This window comes from Macaca nemestrina, chromosome 1 (genome assembly GCF_043159975.1).
Source record: "Macaca nemestrina isolate mMacNem1 chromosome 1, mMacNem.hap1, whole genome shotgun sequence".
Lineage (NCBI taxonomy): Eukaryota > Metazoa > Chordata > Mammalia > Primates > Cercopithecidae > Macaca > Macaca nemestrina.
Window position 1 is genome coordinate 162711133 of NC_092125.1, and position 23231 is coordinate 162734363.

General features: G+C 35.8%; 1 protein-coding gene and 1 long non-coding RNA gene across 5 annotated transcripts in view; one reads left to right on the plus strand and one right to left on the minus strand.

Annotated features, from left to right (window-relative positions):
* The window catches only part of LOC105498370 (prostaglandin E receptor 3), a 204093-nt gene that overhangs the window by 117875 nt on the left and 62987 nt on the right, over positions 1-23231 (plus strand). The gene's annotated exons all lie outside the window — the stretch shown is intronic.
* LOC139361910 (uncharacterized) lies at positions 1996-14051 on the minus strand. Of its 3 annotated transcripts, none has more exons than XR_011619878.1 (5): positions 13668-14051; positions 10419-10577; positions 9166-9281; positions 6245-6358; positions 1996-2134 (listed from the first exon to the last, which is right to left on the minus strand). It is a non-coding gene; the product is annotated as an uncharacterized lncRNA (long non-coding RNA). The 3 variants fall into 3 exon arrangements; XR_011619879.1 differs by lacking the exon at positions 13668-14051 and adding an exon at positions 12611-13139 and having other exon boundaries at positions 9166-9278; XR_011619877.1 differs by lacking the exon at positions 13668-14051 and adding an exon at positions 12611-13139.

A 23231-nucleotide genomic window follows, 5' to 3' on the forward strand; every position in this document is an offset into this window, starting at 1 on the left:
CACACACACACACACACATATATACACACACACATATACACACACACACACACATTTGTATCCTTCGTATCAACACAATGCCTCAATAGAAGTATTTTTAAAGTATCCCAATTATTTGTAAAATATTGTGTTAAGTAAAAGCAAAAACAAAAAATAAAGGCAAACCAAACTATTGCAAAAGGAAAGTGAACTTACATACTGAGTTGTCATGCAGAATATTGAAAATCAGATCAATTTAAATAGACTCTCCCATTAAGGCACAACCTCAGCTTCTATTCATGGCTAAAACATGCCAGATAGTATATTGATATATTTATTGCTATTTCTGTATATGAATAAAAACTGAGAAAAAAGAGTAGGCAGAAGGAAGGAAAAAATACTTCTGCTTAGTCTAAATAAGACTGACTAGATGAAAATTAGAGGAGGTTAAAGAATATTTAGATTTGCTTGTATATTATAAAAGTATATGAAAAAAGCATGTTGATGTCATTTACAGTGAGAACTTTCTGACAATAGTTCCTGTGACCTCTTATGAATTATTTTTTACTTTAATGTGCTTCTTCCCAAACATAGATTTGATTCTTTGCTTCAAGTCAACTACATACTTTTTTGCACTTGACTTTAGGATCAAGGCATCTTGGTGGGCTCACTATGGGCTTATTTCTCTTTTTCTATCTCCAGAATAAAAACCACATGTAACTTCAACAATGAGTCTGTTTAGAACTGGTGATCAAAATGTATCTTGAAGGGCCAAAAGGGAAAGGTTAGAGCTGCTAGGTTAAACAAGGTCAGTCTGAGGAAGTAATCATTTCGACAGCTGACATTATGTTTTGTAATAAACTTGGCCAACTGTTTTTTGTGGAAATTTTATTGTTTCTGTTGTTACTGCTGCTTCTGTCAGGGAAGGTGATCTGGAGAGTGTTTTAGAAAGCATGCTTTTCACAATTGAAATGATAAATCATCTTATGTAACTATCACACTCATTTATATCTTCACATTGAGGTAGGCAAATCTTCGGAAAGTAATGTTGTGTGTGTGGCCCTGTATTTATGTATCAATGGAGACATCCTAATTCCCCCCCCCCAAGTTGATCCATGAGCATATTTATAATTTAGTATTTTAAAATCTATGTTAGTGATGGACAGGCCACTTTCACTGATATGGAAACTCTGCAGTGAGAAACTGAGTTTCCCAAGCACAGAGTTAATGAGAAACTACAGAGTCAGAGGATATAGAAGATTAAAATAAGCTAGTGTTGCCAAACTCAGTTTCCTTAGCAGAAGTAGCTGGATTCCTGAAGCCGAGCCAGTCACTTTGAGACATGTGTTTTATTTATGCTGCGGCATCTTCGTGATGATGCATATTACTCATGTGTATACTCAGAGACACATGACTGTGAAAGAAAAAAACGAACAAGATGCGGTAGCCTGATGTTGTTGGGTGACTTCTCAAAGTCTTGGTTGGAGTTTCTGGTTGAGATTATTTTGCCTTGTGGGTAGTTTAGTGTGTGGTCTAATTTGTTCCCTTTTCCAGGTAATTACGAGTTTAGTTTTCTAATTTTGGGTTTACAAGATTGTCAAGATAATTAAATAAGAATATATTGTGAAGAGACTAGCATAAGGCTGACATATATACATTGTCAATAAATGGAGCTATTATTATAATTGTGAGAAAAATGAGATCTTTGAAGATTTTATTCTCAGGGACAGAAGCCATCCTGTTCTTCCATGTGCATATTTACTTCAGCACTTAGAGCATACTTCAACTTTTCAATCAATTTCCACGAAAGAGTCTGCCTCACCTATTTCCAACTGCTGGCAGTATTGTCACCATTTGGGGGATAGGATAGTAAATTTAAAAGTTAATATTTCTCCAATTTCTGAGATAAAAAAACTTGCATCACCCCTTCCAAAGTTATCATTTCTAAGGATACGTAGGCATTGGAAGAGAAAGTATAGAGTGATTCTAGCTATTAAAACTAGGTGATTATAACTGCTTTCACTCCCAGTGTTTGCCAAAGGACAAATTGTTGCCAACAGATGAACAAAGCAAATGGTCTTCTGCTTCTGAAGTAGTCACTTTCTCCCTTCACGTTCCCAGCAACTGTTTATTTGGTACCTCCTATGCGCTGAGCCTAGGCAAATAAAAATGAATCTGAGATCATCCCTGTGCTGCATAAAAACTTCACCTTGTTTAATGATGTTTATTTGGGGGAAATATTTGGGAAATATATTAAATGATATCAGCAAACATTAAGGAGAAATTACTTTTTACAAAGCACAGTGACTTTGAGGGAAAAGATAATAAAAGAAGGTATGATCTTTTTTATGATAGGACAGAAGAAATGGAATTAAATCTAGGAAAGTCAGTGATAGCAGTCCGTCACAAGCAAGAAATAAAATGTTATGAGAACTCAGAGAGGACAGAGTTTATTCCTGTCTTAGATGAATCTGCAAGACTTCACAGACGCAAGGGAAACTGATATAAGTCTTGAAGAATAATAACTTCATTCACTCTTCAATCAAGAAATTATTAAGCCATTACTAAATACTAGGTACTATGGCAAATAAGTAAGATACACAGAAGACACAGCTCCCTTTAGGAGCTCATGGTCTAGTAATAGAAGAGACAGGTATGTAATCAAATAATTATAACACAATAGACATAATATTAAAATATAACATATGATACTGATATAATTTAGTACAGTTACTGAAAGAACCGCTCACTCTGCCTGCAGTCTACAGTTGTGTGTATGTGTCTGTGTGTGTGTGTAGTACGTTTGTGTATCTCTATGTGTATATGCATATAGAAGGGAAATTTAGAAAGTCTTTCCAGAGGAGACATTTGAACTAAATCTTGAGGAAGGGTAGAATTCAGCAAGCTTCCCCAAGAATTGGGGGCATAGGTGAAAGAGGGAGGGAATAAGGTTTGGCTCTGTGTGCCCACCCAAATCTCATCTTGAATTGTACTCCCATAATTCCCATGTGTTGTGGGAGGGACCCGGTGGGAGATAATATAAATCATGGGTGCAGTTTCCCCGTACTGCTCTCCTGGCAGTGAATAAGTCTCATAACATCAGATGGTTTTATCTGGGGGTTTTGCTTTTGCATCTTCCTAATTTTCTCTTGCCGCCACCATGTAAGAAGCACATTTCACCTCCTGTCATGATTCTGAGGCCTCCCCAGTCGTGTATCACTGTAAATTAAACCTCTTTTTCTTCCTAGTCTCAGATACGTCTTTATCAGCAGCGTGAAAATGGACTAATACAGTAAATTGGTAACAGTAGAGTGTGGTATTGCTGAAAAGATACCCAAAAATGTGGAAGCAACTTTGGAACTGGGTAACAGGCAGAGGCTGGAGTAGTTTGGAGGGCTCAGAAGACAGGAAAATGTGGGAAAGTTGGGAACTTCCTAGAGACTTGTTGAATGACTTTGACAAAAACGCTGATAGTGATATGAATGATAAGGTCCGGGATGAGTGGTCTCAGATGGAGATGAGGAACTTGTTGGGAACTGCAGCAAAGGTGATCCTTGTTATGTTTTAGCAAAGAAACTGGTGGCATTTTGCCCCTGCCTTAGAGATTTGTGGAACTTTGAACTTGAGAGAGATAATTTAGGGTATTTGGTGGAAGAAATTTCTAAGCAGCAAAGCATTCAAGACATGACTTAGGTGCTGTTTAAAGCATTCTGTTTTAAAAGGGAAACAGAACATAAAAGTTCAGAAAAGTTGCAACCTGACAATGCAGTAGAAAAGAAAAACCCAGTTTTTGAGGAGAAATTCAAGCTGGCTGCAGAAATTTGTATGAGTAGCAAGGAGCTGAATGTTAATCCCCAAGACAATGGGGGAAATTGTACCCTGAGCAAGTCATAGGTCTTCATGGCAGCCCCTCCCATCACAGACCGGGAAGCCTGGGAGGAAAAAATCGTTTTGTGGGCCAGGGCCAGCGTTCCCATGCTGTATGCAGCCCAGGAACTTGGTGCCCTGCATCCAACTTGTTCCAGCCATTGCTAAAAGGAGCCAACATACAGCTGAGCCAAGGTTTCAGATGGTGCAGGCCCCAAACCTTGGCAGCTTCCACATGGTGTTGAGCCTGCAGGTGCACAGAAGTCAGGAATTGAGGTTTGAGAACCTCCACCTAGATTTCAGAGGATATATAGAAATGCCTGGATGCCCAGGCAAAAAGTTTGCTGCAGGGTCAGGGCTCTCATGGAGAGCCTTTGCTAGGGCAGTGCAGAAGTGAAATGTGGAGTCTGAGCCCCCACACAGAGTCCCTACTGGGGCACTGCCTAGTGGAGTTGTGAGAAGAGGGCAGCTGTCCTCCAGACCCCAGAATGGTAAATCCACTGACAGCTTGGACTGTGCACCTGGAAAAGCTCAGACATTCAATGCCAGCCTGTGAAAGCAGCCGCAAGGGGAGCTGTGCCCTGCAAAGTCACAGGGGTGACTTTGACTCCCAAGACCATAGGAACCCACCTCTTGCATCAGGGTGACCTGGACATGAGACATGGAGTCAAAAGAGATCATTTTAGAGCTTTAAAATTTGACTGTCCTGCTGGATTTCGGACTTGCATGGGCCATGAAACCCCTTTGTTTTTGTTAATTTCTCCCATTTGAATGGCTGTATTTACCCAATACCTATATTGCCATTTTATCTAGGATGTAACTAGCTTGCTTTTGATTTTACAGACTTGTAGGCTGAAGGTGCTTGCCTTGTCTTAGATGAGGCTTTGGAGTGTGGACTTTTGGGTTAATGCTGAAATGGGTTAAGACTTAGGGGAACTGTTGGGAAGGCATGATTGGTTTTGAAATGTGAGAACATGAAATTTGGAGGGGAAGGGGAAGAATGATATGGTTTGGATCTTTGTTGCCACCCAAATCTCATCTTTAATTGTACTCTCACAATTCCTATGTTCTGTGGGAGGAACCAGGTGAGAAAATTTGAACCTGGTGCAAATGGGGCAGTTTCCCTCATGTTGTTCTCATGGTAGTAAGTATCATGAGATCTGATGGGTTTATCAGTGGTTTCTGCTTTTGCACCTTCCTCATTTTCTCTTGCCACTGCCATGTAATAAGTGCCTTTTGCCTTCCACTGTGATTCTGAGACCCCCCTAGCCATGTGAAACTGTAAGTCCAATTAAACCTCTTTTTCTTCCCAGTCTCAGGTATGTCTTGATCAGCAGCATGTAAATGGACTAATACAGGAGGAAACCAGATTTTCTCAGGAAACTGGAAAGAATGTGAGTGTATGAGTAGAGTGTAAGGTGATGGAAAGTGAGAGCTGGGAGTGGGAATGATAATGTCAATTATGGTTTAGATATGAGGGAGAAGAAACTAAAACTGAGGTAAGGACAAGATAATAACAGGCTTTGTACAAAACAACAGGAAATTTTTGATGTGGCTGTGATTAGCCCCAGGGTGACTGACCCCTGCCACTGGGGAGTCTGGGTCAGTAGGACATAGTCTGCTTTACCCATGCCCCAGTTTCAGTCACCTCTTGTTCCCAGTCCCACACAGTTGTGTTGCAAATATATGACCTCAATTTTAGGAGCCATGAAGCCAAAATCTATTATTATTGTTTGAGATACTTTGGGAACATGAAATAACACTTTACTTAGTTTGGAACTGTTAGCTTCATCTTTTGATATAAATGTAATTTAGGTCTGAAAATCAAAAGACATAAAACAGCAATATAAGAGGAAGCATTTTTAAGCTGATAAGAGATCTTATATTTTTTGAGTAATATAGTTCAGAATGGTTTCTTCTACCTTGAGTTGCTCAGAACAGTTAATTTCCTTTGTCCTTGAAACAGAATATTTGACCATATTTCATTCCCATTTAACTCATTTATCTCTCTCACTATAGAGGTTTCCCTGCAAATACTTTTTCTTCATTGGAGGCTTTGGGAATAAATAAAACATTGGAGATAAAACTGCAAGTTAAAACTATTATTTATTTCTCCATCGTTTGTCAGTAACTTAACGGGTAGCAGAGATAAGAGCTGTTCCTTGGGAACTTCTGGGAATTTGGTAAGGGATTATCTTTTCACCTGTTTTCCAGCTCATGCATATAAACACTGCTCAGAGAGACCTGTTTTAGGGTAAAAGTAAGGTCATTTTGTACACAGGGTGCTGTGTGTCACAAAGTATTTTATTAACCAGGGTGACCAGTAACAAAGTTAATTATTTAGTCAATATTTTACTAAGTGTTTCAGTCATTACCCATTTTATTTTTAAGTACTTACTTTTGCTATTCTCTCCATCTACACATCTGATGTTTTACATGAATGTATTTAAATTATTAAATCAACTGCAAAAGTTAGCCACAGATTAAATCATATTTTATCAGAAACTTGCACCTGGCAAGAAAAAAAAAGACGTTTAGGAAAAGGACTACTAATTAAACATTTGAACTTCACTAAGTTCCTTTCAAATTGCTTTTTAAGATTAGCCCAATAACCAAGATGTTACAGCTGAATGATAGACAAGAACTCCACAGTTTTTACAGTTCGAAGGTAAATGGGGAAAATCTTTTTGAGGGTTAATGCCATAGGAAAAGTGAGGAATCAAAACACAACTGTATTTATTCATCTTTAGAGCTACTTTATTTCATAACTTTGGATTAGTCATTTAAAAATGCCACAGAAGTCATATGTTTTCTGTGACAGAAGAGAATAATACACACAAGGTCAATTTACAAAACTCTAGTTTGCAACTCTCCTAAGAAATGGAGTTCTGAAAAATCTCTGATCTGGAGGACTTAGTTCAAAGTAACAAGCAGAAATTTTGTTTAAGTCAAGTCTTATATTTGGGTTCCCTAGTTCCTAGGTTGTGAATATGTGTGTTTATATATATGTGTGTGTGTGTGTATATGTGTGTGTATCTGCAAATTCCTAGGATGGAAAAAGAGGCTAATGAAGCAATGTGAATTTCTGAAATTTTCTACTGAGTAGTTGTTTTTAAATTATAATTATTAGTAATGCATGCTAATTGTAACAAGTCAAACAATTAAGAAGCATTTGAAGAAATTCCTTTTCCCAAGAATAGCAAGTCTCTTGTGCATATCCGTCGTTCTTTGTTTTGTTTTGAGACAGGGTTTCATTCTGTCACCCAGGCTAAAGTGTAGTGGCACTGCCATGGCTCAGTACAGCCTCAATCACTCAAGCTCAAGTGATCCTCCAACCTTAGTCCCCTGAGTAGCTGTGACTATAAGCACATGCTATCATGCCTGGCTAATTTTTTATTTTTTGTATAGACGTTGCCCATGCTGGTCTCAAACTCCTGAGCTAAAGTGATCTTTCCCCGTTGGCTCCCAAAGAGTTGGGGTTGTAAGCATGAGTTCTTCCACCCTAACGTTTTTTTGTAATCAAAGGTATTTTAACCTCATTAACATGATTTATAATTTTGAATTTCTATGTAAGGCAGTAGTTTTCAGCCCTACTTATGTCCCTCACACACATTTATGTGTACATATATGTTAAATATATATATGATGAATGGATTTCTTCATTGTTAACAGAAATGTTTCATAATTTATTTTTAAAGCCATAATCTTTAAACAGTACTTTTACCTACGTAATACCTGGTAGACAAAAGTTGCTCAGTATTTGTGGAATGAAAAATAATATCCATCTAACCATTAGAAATAGCTCTAGCACACTCCACGGCACAACTTAAAAATCATTAGATCAGTGGATATGGTAAACACAAGGAGCTAAGGCACTTGGTTTACAGGTTTGGGTTTTGCATAGCCCCTCTGTGTTTCAGTTACGATTTCTATTTTACTTGATGTATCTGGAGGCAGTTAACATTACCGGCCACTTGGCTTTTTCATATTTTCTTGTTCTCTTCTACACCCCTGAGTGTTTCTCCATTGTCTTCTTTATGGTGAATGACCTCTAGGAATCCAGTATAGCCCTCTTCTTCTTTTTGACTTGATATGCTCTTTTTTGAATGATCTCATCTACTTCTGTGGCCTTAGTTACCAATGTGTCGATGATATTTAGATCTTTATTTCCAGAGCCTGCCATTCTCCTGAGATCCAGAAAATATTTCTAAATGTGACTGAAGAAGCTCATTTTTATGTTATGTAGATGTTTCAAACTCTCCGATATATAATGCTATCCTCTCTCTCATGATATTCCATAGGTATGCTTTCTTTTTTACTGTCTTCTCTATTTTGGATAATGGTATTGGTTGTTCAAGCTAGAAAATTAAAAGGCATCTTAAACAATTGTCACTTCTCTTACATATCATCAACTCCTGCAGGTTCTATCTCTTAAATAGTTCTTAAATACTACACCTCATATAATTTGTCCCTACAACCACTATGTTGGGTCAGAACCTCAACATCTCTCACATGCATTGTCTCTCCTCTACAATGTTGATAACAACATTTTCTTTTTAAAACAGAAATATGAGCATTTCATTTCCCTACTAGAAAAGTATCAGTGATGTCCTTTGCCTAATTTGGTTGTCTCTGTGTAGCCCCAGGGGATACATTGAGATTCGAAAAGGCAATATTGAGATTTCTATTGTTATTCACTCTTTTTAGTGCAATATTTAATATTCACTAAAGAATGTAACATATATTTTATAAAGTACAATAATGAAATGAATGCCTGTGAACCCACTTCTGACTTATATCCTAGAACATTGCCAGAACTGTTTCATCTACCTTCACTTTTACCTCTCTCCTCCTCATGCTTCCACTAACACAACCCCACTTAAGATAAATTTCGTTTGTTATAATTTCCTTATTTTTCATGTATTTAAAACATATGCATTTATTTATAAATATTATGTTGTTTAGCTTGTTTTTGAAAGTTTGAAGATTTACTCTTATTTTTGCATGAAGCTGCAGTTCATTAATTTTTATTGCAGAATTCAATTTTATTCCATTAAGTGACTACATCAAAAATGATTTGTCTACTCTCTTTTTAATGGACACTCACCTCTTTATAAGTTTAGCTATTACATACAATGCTACAATGGATAATATTGTATATCTTCTTGTTATACATGTATGATTTTCAAGAATATATCTGGCAGTGCAAATATTGTATTATAGGATAGAGAAATGTTCAAAGCATAATATGTTAGTACTGACACATGTACATAGCTTATTTTAAAATGTGTTAAAGGTATATTAAGAGTGAGTGCCTACCTGAGTGTGGTGGCTCAGGCCTGTAATTCCAGCACTTTGGTAGGCTGTGGTGGGTGGATCAACTGAGGTCAGGAGTTTGAGATCAGACTGGCCAAAATGGCGAAATGACATGTCTACTAAAAATACAAAAATTAGCAAGGCGCGATGGCAGGTAACTGTAATCCCAGTTACTCGGGAGGCTGAGGCAGGAGAATCGCTTAAATCTAGGGGGTGGAGGTTGCAGTGAGTGGAGAATGTTCCACTGCACTCCAGCCTGGGTGATAGAAACAATACTTTGCATCATTCAATCCGATCATGTTGACACTCAATATTAACCATCACAATAAGGTTAGGTTAAAACAGACAGATAACTAAACTAGGAATTATACCAGATTTGTCTCAGTTCATCTTTGGCTAGCCATATTGTTACAAGAAAGGAGTCAGGATTCAGACACCAAGAGAGGGTTCTTGGATCTCATGCAAGAAAGAATTCAGGTTGAGTTCATGGATTAAAGTGAAAGCAAGTTTATTAGGAAAGTAAAGGAATAAAAGAATGGTTACTCCATAGACAGAGCAGCCATTTAATTTAGAGCAGCTTAATTTAAGAAAATGTTTAGTAAGTTTCTCCTGAATTCCTACAAAAATAGTACTACAGCAATATATTCCACAAGAGTGAAGCAAAAGAAGTAGAATTTTCTCAAGTAAACAAAATTAGAAAGCTTTCTATGAACTGGGCAACTGTTGGAACTAAGCTAATATGGGGCTGTTAACTGATTCTAATGTGCCCACAATTAGAATACTCATCCAGATTTTTACATTACCCATCCCTCTTGTTTGTTCTGAGCAACAGTCAGAGATCACTGGTTGGTTCACAAGAATAAGTAGGGTTAGCCAAAATTGCAGAAACACGTTTAAAAACAACTGATGAGACTAAAATTTAATAATAAGTGTACCATAGTTCTTGGAACATAATTCTCTTTCCAGTCTCCCATTTTTACTAAAGACAAATCATGGTAAGATTGATTTGCTTTATTATATTTGGCCTGATTATTTGTATAAAGTACAGCAAGAATAAGTATTTGCCATAAGCTTTTTAAAAATTGGCCTTGACGGAACTCTGCTCCATAGAAAAAATCTTAAATAAGACTTTTTTTAAAAAGCCAAGTTCTACCATGGGTTTGCACCCTCAGATACCTACAAGTTGGGTAAATTCCTCTCCTTTTGAGGTCCCAAGATAACATAGGGATCTTGGACTTATGACATTCTTTACTTACCACGGGTCAGGAACCTTGTACAGAGATGGTGTAGGCAAGGTGTGAGGCCAGTTCCTCAAGGGGTTTTATTGGCTCTACAAGTCAAATTTGATTTCTTAAAGAAAAGCATGCCATTCCAGTAAAAGCCTTGGTAAAATAATCAATTTCTCCAATTGTGTCCTGTTGCAAAAGAAAACAGATTCTTATTGCACTCATGCAAATAACTATGTTGCCATAAATTGAGAATATTCACAGATAGTTTCCAAATTCTGGACAAATCAGGTAGAGAGAAACAAATATGCTCCAAATTTTGTTCATAAGAGTATACTTTACTTGATTGCTACAAGCTGTAAATAGCTCAAAAGAAAAGTTTTCCTGACTCTGAAAAACAAAACAAAGGATCAGTAATGTTTTCAGAAAAATTAAAAAGATTACTTTAGACTTCTATTAGTGTAGTCCATGCGGTTAACTTCTGTTTAATATTCATGAACATTTCAGCTTTCCATGAGTGTTCTGAAAGATTTTTCTCTATTCTAATGTAATAATCTCCAAAGTTATCAGAAACTTGCATTTAAGAACACCTGTTATAGTTGTACAGTTGACTATAAATTCATCTTCCAAAGAGGATTAAAACAGGACAAAAATTGTCTGTGGATGATAAAAAGTCTTAGGACAGCCACTATTAAAGCCACAATTGATAAGGAAATTTGGTTACTTCTGTGGCATAAAGCAATTTCACATAACAATTATAACTATTAATAACATACATTAAGCCATATCAGAATTAGAGGGGTTTCCCATAATTTTGGAACATATACCAATAACACATTTATGCAAATACAGCCCAAAGAAAAACAAGCACCATTTTGTATTTGACAATGCTTCTTGTATGATTTTTATACCAAGTAAGCCAAATGTCACTGTCGTGTTAGTGCATTATTGATGTTAAACCCAATTCTTAATAAAACTTTATAGACAAATAAATTCAATCTTAACCAGTTTGACCATAGAGAAGATTTTCATAAACCTTTTATAACCCTTTACAATTTGTCTTAGAGGTCAGATCATAAGCAGGCTTTTGCCCTAAGAAAACCTTGTTATGCTTTTATTTCAATGCTCAATTTACAGAAAAATGGAATAATAACCCTTTTAACTTTAGCCAGTGTGTTCACACACAGAATTTCTTTTACAATTAATTTTTCATAAACCTTCCACAACTTGAATAACACTTCAACTTTATTCTAACTTAAAACAATCTTTTAACCCTTTAATCTAGGCAGAAAATTTCATATTCCCTGGACTTCTTATAATTTTTTACACAAAACACAATTTACTATCTTTACATGCCTTGTGTGTAGAACTGTTTTTTTAAGTAGTCTCAGATACATGTTATGGTGTTAACTCTTAGAAACTTTTTTTTTCTTTTGGTGAAAATCTTGATAAGTAAGGGATTTTAATTATGTACTAGTGTGGAGCCTAGGACCCAGACAGAAGTGCGGATAAGGGCTAGCTTTTTCTAGCACAGCTAGGGGGCATGGTTAACTCCACATGTCCCAGGATTTACCGAGCTGTAAAGCAGGGAAACTGTACAGTAGGAGTCATAGTGGCATTTTATGAAGAATTTAGGAGTCCAATCACCTTTAAATTGCACAATGTTTCTTGCATAAATTCCTTTTCATAAATTCTTTCATGACTCATACAGACCATCTACAACATGCTTGGACTTTCTGACTTGTCATAAACCTTCCTCGTGTTAAACAACCAGTCAGTTTGCTTTAGGACAAGAATTTACCATAGAAGATCCTTTCTTATATAAAATCTCTTTCTTTGTAACCTTCTTTGCATAGCTTTTAGTTATGCTTATTTCACATGTCCCCAGGCCTTATCTAGAATCTGATGTCTCCAAGGAAGGTTAAATTGAACAAGTTTTAAAAGTCAAAGAAGCAGTTTATGACCTTAAAGCATTTAGCAAACTTAATATCTGACCCGCATAATTTAGACCTGTTTATATTTTTGAAAAAATTTTAACGTTACAATTAAAATTGTCTTTATTTTAAAACTGTCTTTATTTCCCAAAGATTACTTAAGTCACATGAACTAAAAGGCATTACACTTTTTACTTTTCTGACAAAATATTTGATTTATTTTTAAGCCAATCAATCAAAGCTCTTTCATGTATAAGTATCACACAGATAATACATATAAATACATACAAGATAGAGAACTCATTTTCCAAGCCAGGAATTAAACCTTGAACCCGGACTGCCATTGTGATGGCAGAGACCAAGAGAAAGTGCTGCCACCTGGTTACAAGGTCAAGCTCCCAAGAACATAAAAGAGACAAGAAGGAAACTTCATCCAGTTTTTTTTTTTTCCAGGGACCTGCAGCAAAGTTTATAACTGACCAGTTTGCTGGGCCATCTTGAAAAGCAGGTTTAGGGGTGTCCTAAGCCCATGTTCTATTCTAAAGTATGCCTTACTATGACAGAACAATACAGAAAGACCCACAAAGCATGGCAGATTAACTACAGCCTGTGACTAGCCTCACAAATCCTTTTTTCCATTAATTAAAACTTCACAGAGATGATAAACAGTGATTTTTGCCATTCATTCAACCAGTTTGCACAGAGAGAGAAAGGGAAGCATTGCCTGAAGTAAGATGGGGAAAGCAAGGAACTCAGGAAGGCCAGAGAAGACCCACCCTTTGCAGTGACACTGAAAAGTTCAGGCGGCCGCTTGTTGGTTCTCCCATTTTACATTAAGTGATATAAACTTACATTTCTCTGAGTACATATCTATCTCTGCTACTAGATTATAAACTCCTTGAGGGTGTACACTTTTCTAATTTTGTTTATTGCTGGTACTTAGTACAACATAATAGATTCTTAGCAACGCCACTCTTTTTTACTCATTTTTCAAAAATCACTTTGAGCACCTATTATGTTTATAACGTAAATGATGATATGAGTGAATGAGTATAAAGTACACAAAGGATTTTAACAGCAATACCACTGCATGTATCTAAACGTTACCAACTTCTTGAGTAGTCTTGTCTGTAATTAGTTTATTTGTAAGAGTAAGAGTTAGCCTTGTGTAGAATATGCATAGAGACAACAACATACAAAAATTGTGAGGATTCTTGATTTCCTCTTTAGTGCTTCTTGCCCTTCTTCACCTAACCACAACCACATTTCACAATCACTAATAAAATATGAACAACTGATGTCGAATTCAGGATCCTGTTTCAGAAGGGAAAACAGAAACATTTACCTTGTTCTTAGGACATGCTATGCTGTTTCACAGGTGTCTGTCCATCTTGACCACTGTTGCTGAAATGGCTTTCTTAATCAAATAATCTCAATCTCCAGCTTTGTAGCTATATCTAAAGTTCCCATATTACTTATACTTTGGGCTGTAGACACTGATAACATATGTCAACATGCAAACATAATCTAGAGAGGAAACAAAGTAAAAACTTTAATTAATCATTAATAACTTTGTTCAAATTGGTTTCTGAGATTTCTTTTAGTAAGCAGAACTCTAAAAAAGTGAAACCCCAGTCAAAATTATTTTGGAGCCCTGCTCAATCCCAGTGGGACCTTGAAGTGAAGTCCTGAACAGCTGATTTACACAAGGGCTAGAAATCTCTTCATTTCTACATTCTACAAATCTTCTTCATTTCTACAGCCTATTGAAAGGGTGACATTTTAACAAGAAATTAACCAAAAGTCTGGAAGGGCATGAATGATGAGCTTAGTCTGGAGAAGAGAATGAATCTCCAACCTTAAGTGTTTTTAGAAACACTTAATTTGTTTCTTGAACATTCATTTCACCTTGTCACTCACATTCCTCATTTTACCTTGTCACCCATGTTCTTCTGAAAAATTTGTGACAGTTTCTACATATAACAGATAAATTGAGACAATTGTCAGCATTAATTGGGCCTCAAACTCAGCCCCAGGAAATATCAGAATCAACAGAGTATTTGCAAAAGACAAGAAAATGACCGTGAGTCAGCCTTGCCCCAGTAAAACCGAGAGCTCCTTTATAATTGGCAAGATATCTTACCTTAGGCTGGCGGAACTGAATACTTTCGGTAAGATGTTTCATTATTTCTTTACAACTGTAATAACTGGGTTCTCACCTCTATCCTCTTCAATTCTTTTTCTTATGAAAGCCTAGGACAACACAAATGGAACTCTCCCTGCAACTATTCTGGCTTCTAATGATTTTCCTCTCTACTGCACAGAGTATACAATAGTAATTCCATTAAATACAGATTCAGTAAGGAATGGCCATATCTTATATTCATCCTCTTTTATCCCCCAGTTGTAGTAAAACCCAAAGTGAAAAAGAGATTTTCCTTCAGGAGAAGCAGAGATTACAAATGCCCACTTACCTGACTGAATTTTAGTCACTGTGGATTAGTCATCACAATATTTGCTACCTGAATTGAAATAATATTCAATACATTTAAATACATACAAGTAGATGTACTAGATTGGTGCTTAAAATCTAAATGGAATTTTTTCTAGGTAAATATGCTTTGTAAGATATGCTTTCTCTTCTGTGTTTACTGACCAGCTGTGTTCCCAGATTTTTCATCTCCTCTCAGGTCACTGGAAAGGAAAGATATTTCATGATGGGTTCTGAGAAATAGAAAATATCAAAGAACAAATTTTTGTGGCATAATCCAAAAGACCTTCATCTAAATGTACAGAGAGAAAGTTCCTTTTAAGAAAGGAAAGAACTGACAAAATTATCACTTTTTCATCATTTCAAAACTCAGGATCTATTTGGATTGGGTTAGATGCCAACAGAATAAATTGCTGGACAAAGTTGGGTGGTGGTTTACATTATTAGAGAAATAAATTGCAGTGGGCCTGGCAGGGGCAGAGGGATAAAAAAATATTTAGAGCTCATGCTTTACAGATGGCCTACTTGAACAGAATGTAGTGTCATTTCAAATAAGTCCAGGCAACAGTCCCAGGCTCTGTGTCATTCACAGTTCTACTTCTTACTGCAAACTAGAGCCTCTATTTGTATCTCTGAATACATGTCCAAGAAACTATAACTATTTCATTGAAATGGATATTGCAGGCTTAATGTAATAGCAAATTGTCCTAATTCTCTGCTTCATTTTTCTTAGGCATTTATATACCATGTATCAAATATACAGGGAGAGCTACCTATATATTAGCAATCATCATTTGCTTCAGGAACTCCAATAGCAGTACATCACAAATTGGAAAGCTATTTGTTCATGTTCAAAATTCAACTATGGAATCAACGTGCTGGTGCTGTCAGGAGCTAGAGGATCACCCATTCTAATGTTTTCTGAGTTTTGGTGAGGAGAGAAAGGCCCAGATTGTGAAGAGACTTGCTCAAGATCATACAGCAAGTTAGAAGGATAACCAGGTCCAGATTTGAGAATTCTGACCCCTATTTTCTGTGACTCAAGTCCAGAATGATCACTGCCTTGATTAAGATGCTCTAGAGAAAAGGTAGATTCTTGTTTGGGGAAAAAAGTGAACAGCTTCCAAATTAGATTGACTTTGTGGGTAGTCTCCACTTCATTGTTTCCTTGACTGTGAAGAAGCTTTTTGGTTTGATGTAATCTCATTTGTGTATTTTTGATTTTGTTGCTGTCCTGTGCTTTTTAGATCTAAATCAAAAAAATTCATGCCCTGCCCAATTTCATGAAGCATTTCTCCTGTTTTCTTCTAGTAGTTTCATATCTTCAGATTTTACATTTAAATATTTAATCTATCTAGAATTGATTTTTGTATTTGGTGGAGAGATAGAGGTCTAGTTTCATTCTTCTGCATGTGGATATTCAGTTTTTCCAGCACCATTTATTGATCAGACTATCCTTTCCCCAGTATGTGTTGTGTTGTTGGTGCCTTTGTTGAAAATCAGTTGGCTGTAAATGCATGAATTTATTTTTGAGTTCTCTATTCTGTTCCATTGGTTTATGTGTGGTTTTATGCCAGTACCAAGCTGTTTAGTTACTATGGGAGAAGTATTTGCAAACTATACACCTGACTTGCAAACTATACACCTGACAAGGCATTAATATTCAGATTATATAAGGAACTCAAATAACTCAATAGCAAAAGAACTCAAATAATTCCATTTTTAAAATGGGCAAAAGAACCAAGTAGATAGTTATTGGAAGAAAATCCAAATGGCTGACAGATGTATGTAAAAATGTTCAACTTTACTAATTATCAGGAAATTGCAAATTAAACTACAATAAAATATCACCACACTCCAGTTAGAATAGCTATTATCAAAAAGGCAAAAAATAACAAATGCTGGCAGAGAAAAAAGAACTCTTATACATGGTTGGTGGAAGTGTAAATTAGTACAGCCATTATGGAAAACAATGTAGAGGTTCCTCAAAAAAATAAAAATAGATCTATCATATAATCCAGCAATCTCTTTACTGGGTATATATCCAAAGAAAGTGAAATCAGTATGTCAGAGAGACATGTACACTCGTGTTTACTGCAGTGCTATTCACAATAGCCAAGATATGGAATCAGCCTAAATGCCATTCTATGGAATTGATTATATATGTGTGTGTGTGTGTGTGTGTGTGTGTGTGTGTATACACAATAAAATACTATTTAGCCATAAAACACAATGAAATCCTGTCATTTGAAGCAACACAGATGAACCTGAAGGATATTATATTAAGTGAAATTAACCAGGCACAGAAAGACAAACAGCACATAATCTCTTGTATGTGAAGTCTAAAAAAGCTGACTCTAAAAGCACAATCTAAAATACCAGTTACCAGAGGTTGAGGAGAGAGGGGGAAAGTGGGGGTTGCGGGGGGACCAGGAAAGATTGGTCAATGTGTACAAAGTTACAATTAGACAGGAAGAATGAGTTTTGGTGTTCTATTACACAGTAGAGTGACTCTAGCAAATAACAATGTAGTGTATATTTCAAGATAACTAGAAGAGAGAAGATTTTGAATGTTGCCACAAAGAAATGATAAATGTTTATAGCTATGGGTAAGGTAATTACCGCAATTTGACCATTATATCATGTACACGTGTTGAAACATCACATTATATCCCATAAATATGTATAATTATGTGTCAGTTGTGAATTTAAAAGTCATATTAATATCCAAACAAATTTAGTTACCTTTTTAAAAAAATTTTTCAACTTTTACTTTAGATTATATGTGCAGATTTTTTTATATGGGTATATTGCAACCAGGTAGTAAGCATAGTACCTGGTAGGTAGTTTTCCAACCCACATTCCCCTCCTCCCCCATGCCCAGTTGTCTGCAGTATCTATTGTTCCCATGTTTGTGTCCATGTGTACTCAATGTCCCACTTACAATGAGAACACACAGTATTTGGTTTTCTGTTCCTGTGTTAATTCTCTTAGGATTGTGACTTCAAGCTGCAACCATGTTGTTGCAAAGGAAATGATTTTTATTCTTTTTTATGGCTGTGTAGTATCCCAAGGTATATATGTATCACATTTGTTAATCCAGTCCACCACTGATGGGCACCTAGGTTGATTCTATGTCTTTGCTATTGTGAATGGCATGGAGATGAACATATGAGTGTATATGTCTTTTTGGTAGAATGATTTATTTTCCTTTGAGTATATACCCAGTAATGGGATTACTGGGTCGAATTGTAGCTCTGTTTAAAGTTCTTTGAGAAATCTCTCAACTGCTTTCCATGATGGTTGAACTAATATACATTCCCACTCATATTGTATAATTGTTCCCCTTTTCTCTGCAGTCTCAGGAGCAACTGTTGTTTTTTGACTTTTTAATAGCCATTCTGAATGGTGTGAGATGGTATCTCATTGTGGTTTTGATTTACATTTATCTGATGATTAGTGGTGGTAAGGATTTTTTCATATGTTTGTTGGTTGCTTGTATGTCTTCTTTTGAGAAGGTCTGTTCATGGTCTTTACCCATTTGTTTTTAATTGGGTTATTTGTTTTTTGCTTGTTGATTTAAGTTTCTTACAGATTCTGAATATTAGACCTTAGTTAGATGCACAGTTTGCACATATTTTCTCCCATTTTGTAGTTGTCTGTTTCCTCAGTTGATAGTCTGTTTTGCTGTGCAGAAACTTTAGTTTAATTAGGTCTCACTTCTCAGTTTTTGTTTTCGTTGCAATTGCTTCTGGGGACTTAGCCAAAATTTTTTTGCCAAGGCCAATTCTGAGAAACAGACACATAGACCAATGAAACAGAAAACTCAGGGGAAAAAAAGCTGCACATCTACAATCACCTAATCTCTGACAAGACCAACAAAGACAAGCAGTGGGGAAAGGACTCCCTATTCAATAAATGGTTTTGAGATAGCTTTAAATTTTGGTTGAAATTGGTTAAATGGACAATTATATTTGAGACACTTAATGACTGCTAACACCTTTGGGAATTCCTCCACTGTCAAGTAAAGTTTATTGTGACTTTAAGATTGTTACCCAATTGGCAGAAGACAATCAGGCTCTCCAAACTATCTAAACAGATAGCAATCTGACTTCAAATTCAGTGACCTTAACCAGTGTGCTTTGTTTGCATCCTCGTCTCTTCTTTTTCAGTTGTTTTATCATCATCATTTTCATGATCTCTTTTAAGGTCTTTGTGATTCTTAGCCAGTCTCTTTCCTTTCCAAACTCTCCATGCATTAATGTGTTCATTCATTCGTTTATTCAATAGGCACAGATAATTTAACACATTCCATGAAACAGATATATAAGACAACTCTCCTCAGAATTCATAGCCTAGAGAGGGGGACATTGATTGTAACAGAAAATGAAAATTTAAAAAAATCTAAGTTTGAAGCTCACATACCCATGGAAATAATCTATGTAGTTCTTGATTGTTTTTTTCTAATGAAGCAGATTACAATGTACTGTTATGTAAACGCTTCTCATGCCAGGTTTATGAGTTAGACAGAAAAAACAGAAGTCCCAAAGAGGTTAAAGCAAGGTCAGTAAGTCCCAGGAACCGTATGTGTCCTGTTTACCACTTGTACCTAGCATAGGTTCCCTGCATATATTTGGTGCTTAATAAATTTTTGACTGAATGACTGAACACAGCTAATAAATGTCTAAACTATGCCTTAAACACAGGTCTCCTAATCTTGATTCCAGTATAATTCAATTGCATTCATTTTCAGTGTTCACTGTGATCATTACCTTACTTTACTCCTCAGAGCCACCTCTCTCATTTTCTTCAAGTTCCATCTACTTGATATAAATCATCCCAGTTAACTAATGCTTAGGAAGCTATTATTAAATACATTCACTAACTTAAAAACAGTCTCAGCTGAAGCAGAGGATGATTGACTCTCTAGATATTGCACCTCAGTTGAGTAGATAATTTGGATCAGGAGGCCCATCAAATCCTATCAGAGATATAATCACAGACTGCTCTTTTGTAGAATCCCAGCCTTGGGAGTCCTGTGACAAGTTTTATGAGAAGAGTAGGGGGCCTGAGATGTGACATTTTAAAATGACAAACAGCTATAAATTTGTTTTTGAAATGCTCTTATTTTTATTATTAAATGGTAGAAATTATGAAACTAGTTATGATGATGTCATTGATGGAAGGAATGAGGTTGACAATTATAAGAAAATATGACAACCATTTACTGAGATCCAACTCTGTTCCAGAAATGTGTCAAATGATTTACACATGTTATCGCAACCAAATCCTAGCAATTTCATGACTAGATATCGACTGCAGTTTATAGGTAACGGAGGCACAATGGCTTCCATTAACTCCGAATATTCGTCAAATACAACTCATCCTTCATATGATTCATCCCCAAATAGATGTACTGTTCTCATTTCCTCACAGCCACATTCATCCATTTCCCTCACCCACACATAATATTAGAATACAGATATTATGTATATGTACTATATATACATTATATATACTTATATATGCTATAAGAAAGGCCAAACTATCAGTCAAGTAAACAAAATATTGAAGACCATAGAATACTTTTCAACTCATTCTATAAAGCTGGCATTACTCTGATACCAAAACTCAAAAAAGACATTACAAGAGGGCAAACTACATAACATTATCTTTCATGAACAAAGACACAAACATTTTTGTTAAATTAGTTAACCAAATCCAATAATATATATAAAGCATAACAAATCATGACTAAGTGGAGTTATCCCAGAAAAACAAGGTTGTTTAACGTTCAAAAATCAAGGTACTTCATCATATTAACAGACTCGAGAAGAAAAACCACATAAGTTTTGAATTACATGAAGAAAAAACATCTGAAAAAAATCTATATTTATTCTCGATAAAATCTTTCAGCAAACTGGGAATTAAAGGGAACTTCCTTTTCCTAATAAAAGGCATGAATAATATTCTGTGGCTTAATATCATACACAGTGGTAAAAACTGAATGTGTTCTTCTCAAGACTGAGAATGAGGCAAAGCTGTCTCCTTCAGTTCATGTTTACTGGAGATTCCAGTCAGGATAATAAGGCAAGAATAAGAAATAAAAGGAATACAGATCGGGCTTTTAAAAACAAAACTTTCTATTTACAGACAACTTCATCATCTATGTAAAAAGTCCTCAAGAATTATTAAAAAGCTGCTAGAACTGGCCAGGCACGGTGACTCACGCCTGTAATCCCAGCACTTTGGGAGACCGAGGTGGGTGGATCACAAGGTCAGGAGATCAAGACCATCCTAGCTAACACGGTGAAACCCCGTCTCTACTAAAAATACAAAAAATTACCCAGGGTTGGTGGTGGGCGCCTGTAGTCCCAGCTGCTCGGGAGGCTGCGGCAGGAGAATGGCGTGAACCCGGGAGGCAGAGCTTGCAGTGAGCCGAGATCGCGCCACTGCACTCCAGCCTGGGCCACAGAGTAAGACTCCGTCTCAAAAAAATAAAAAAGAAAAAAAAAAAAAACAAAAGCTGCTACAACTAACCAGTGAATGTAGCAAGGCTGTAGAATACATGGTTAAAATTTACAAATCAATTTCATTTCTGTATGCTAGCAATGAGCCACTAAAAATTTACATGTAGAAGACAATACCATTTATAATAGCATCAACAATATGAAATATTAACAGGAATAAATTTCATAAAAGATTCACCAAAACAAGGTATACTGAAAGCTACAAAACATTGCTGAGAAAAATTTAAAGGAGGCCTAAATAAGTGGAGACATATACTGTGTTCACAAAATGAAAAATTAAATATTGCTAAGATGGAAACCCTCTCAAAACTTATGTATAATTCAAGGCAATTCCAAACAAAATCCCAGCAGACATTTTCTATAAGCTGATTATAAAATTCATAAGAAAATGTCAAAAAGGTAGATTAGCCAAAACTATTTTTCGAAAAAGAAGTCAAATTAAAGGACTTATACTACTTCACTCCAAAATTTATTATAACACTAAAGTTAAATAAAAAGTATTGTAATACTGATATAAAGATAGACATACAGATCAATGAAACTGAATAGGAATTAAGAAATAGTCTCACACTTATATGGTCAACTGATTTTCAATAAAAGTGCCAAAGCAATTTGATGGTGAAAGATCGTATCTTCAACAAAGATGCTGGAACATAAATCTATAGAGGCTAGAAGATAAAAACAAAAACATGACAAAATAGAAGGATTTTTGCATGTTCCAGACTGAGTGTAAGTAGTACAGGACTTATATGTTGGTCCCATGATGTTGAGGATGTAGCCTTTTTCAAAAGTCTCTACATGTACCTTTCATTTTGAGATTTAAAATAGTGGTTCCAACTCCTTCTGTTACGTGTATATGATAGTCAGTGGGAAAGAAAGAAAAGCAATGAAAAACAAATGCTTTAATTTAACATAAACTGTACATTGAACTCATCACTTCTGTTATCATCCCACTGAACTGAGCCACAACAAATATAAACATATATGAAATTTCACTTGAACCAGTTCAATAAATTAGCTGTTGATTATGTTACAGTTTTTTTCAAAGATCATAGACCAGAAACATTCTCTATTTTTTTTTTTTTTTCCGCATATAAGATGGGAAGAGTTAGGCTTTAGATTGAGGAGAAAATGAATGGTATCCTAGATCCTGCAATCAGAGTTCAAAGCTGTGTGGACTTTGAGAAGATGGGAAAATTTAGTATAATTTTGTAACATTTTGTAATGATGTTATCTACTTAAGAACACCCAGTTACTGTAACTTCAAGTTCTTTGATCCATGGCCATGCAGGTTCACCAACATATCTATGAGTCAGCACAAAATACTTAGATCTCAATGAAACACAAGAGTAATTTTTGATGTCATTATCAGCTATTTTCTGGGGAGTGATTTTTTTCTTTGATCATGATGGTGAATACTTGGGATCATGAAAGTACTAAAAAATTTTATAGGTCTGCAACAAAATGTGGATCTCTTTTTCTCCCTGAATTTTTAAATGAAAGATTAAAGCACTGTGCTGAAAGTGAAAAATGATTATAAACATTTATCATCTGGGGCCTTTTTGTTCGTTGTGGAGTTCAAAACAAACAAATAAAATTTTTATTTCTAGTTACGTTGTAACACGATTTCCTCTGTTTTTCAACCTCATGAAATCTAACTTTGTCTAAACTTTTAATAGAATTGGCTAAAAACCTTCATTTTATAAATTCCTATCTTCCTAGTTTCCCTCCTCTTAAAAAAATGTCGTCAGTTTCTGCCATCCTACATTTTTTGTCTTCTCCCACTTTTTTCCCTATCTTCAGAGAACTCACACTTGCTGAGTACTTTGAGTTTAAAGTTTAACACTTGCCATTTGTAGAGGGACAAGATCTGTATGAAGAGACAAAA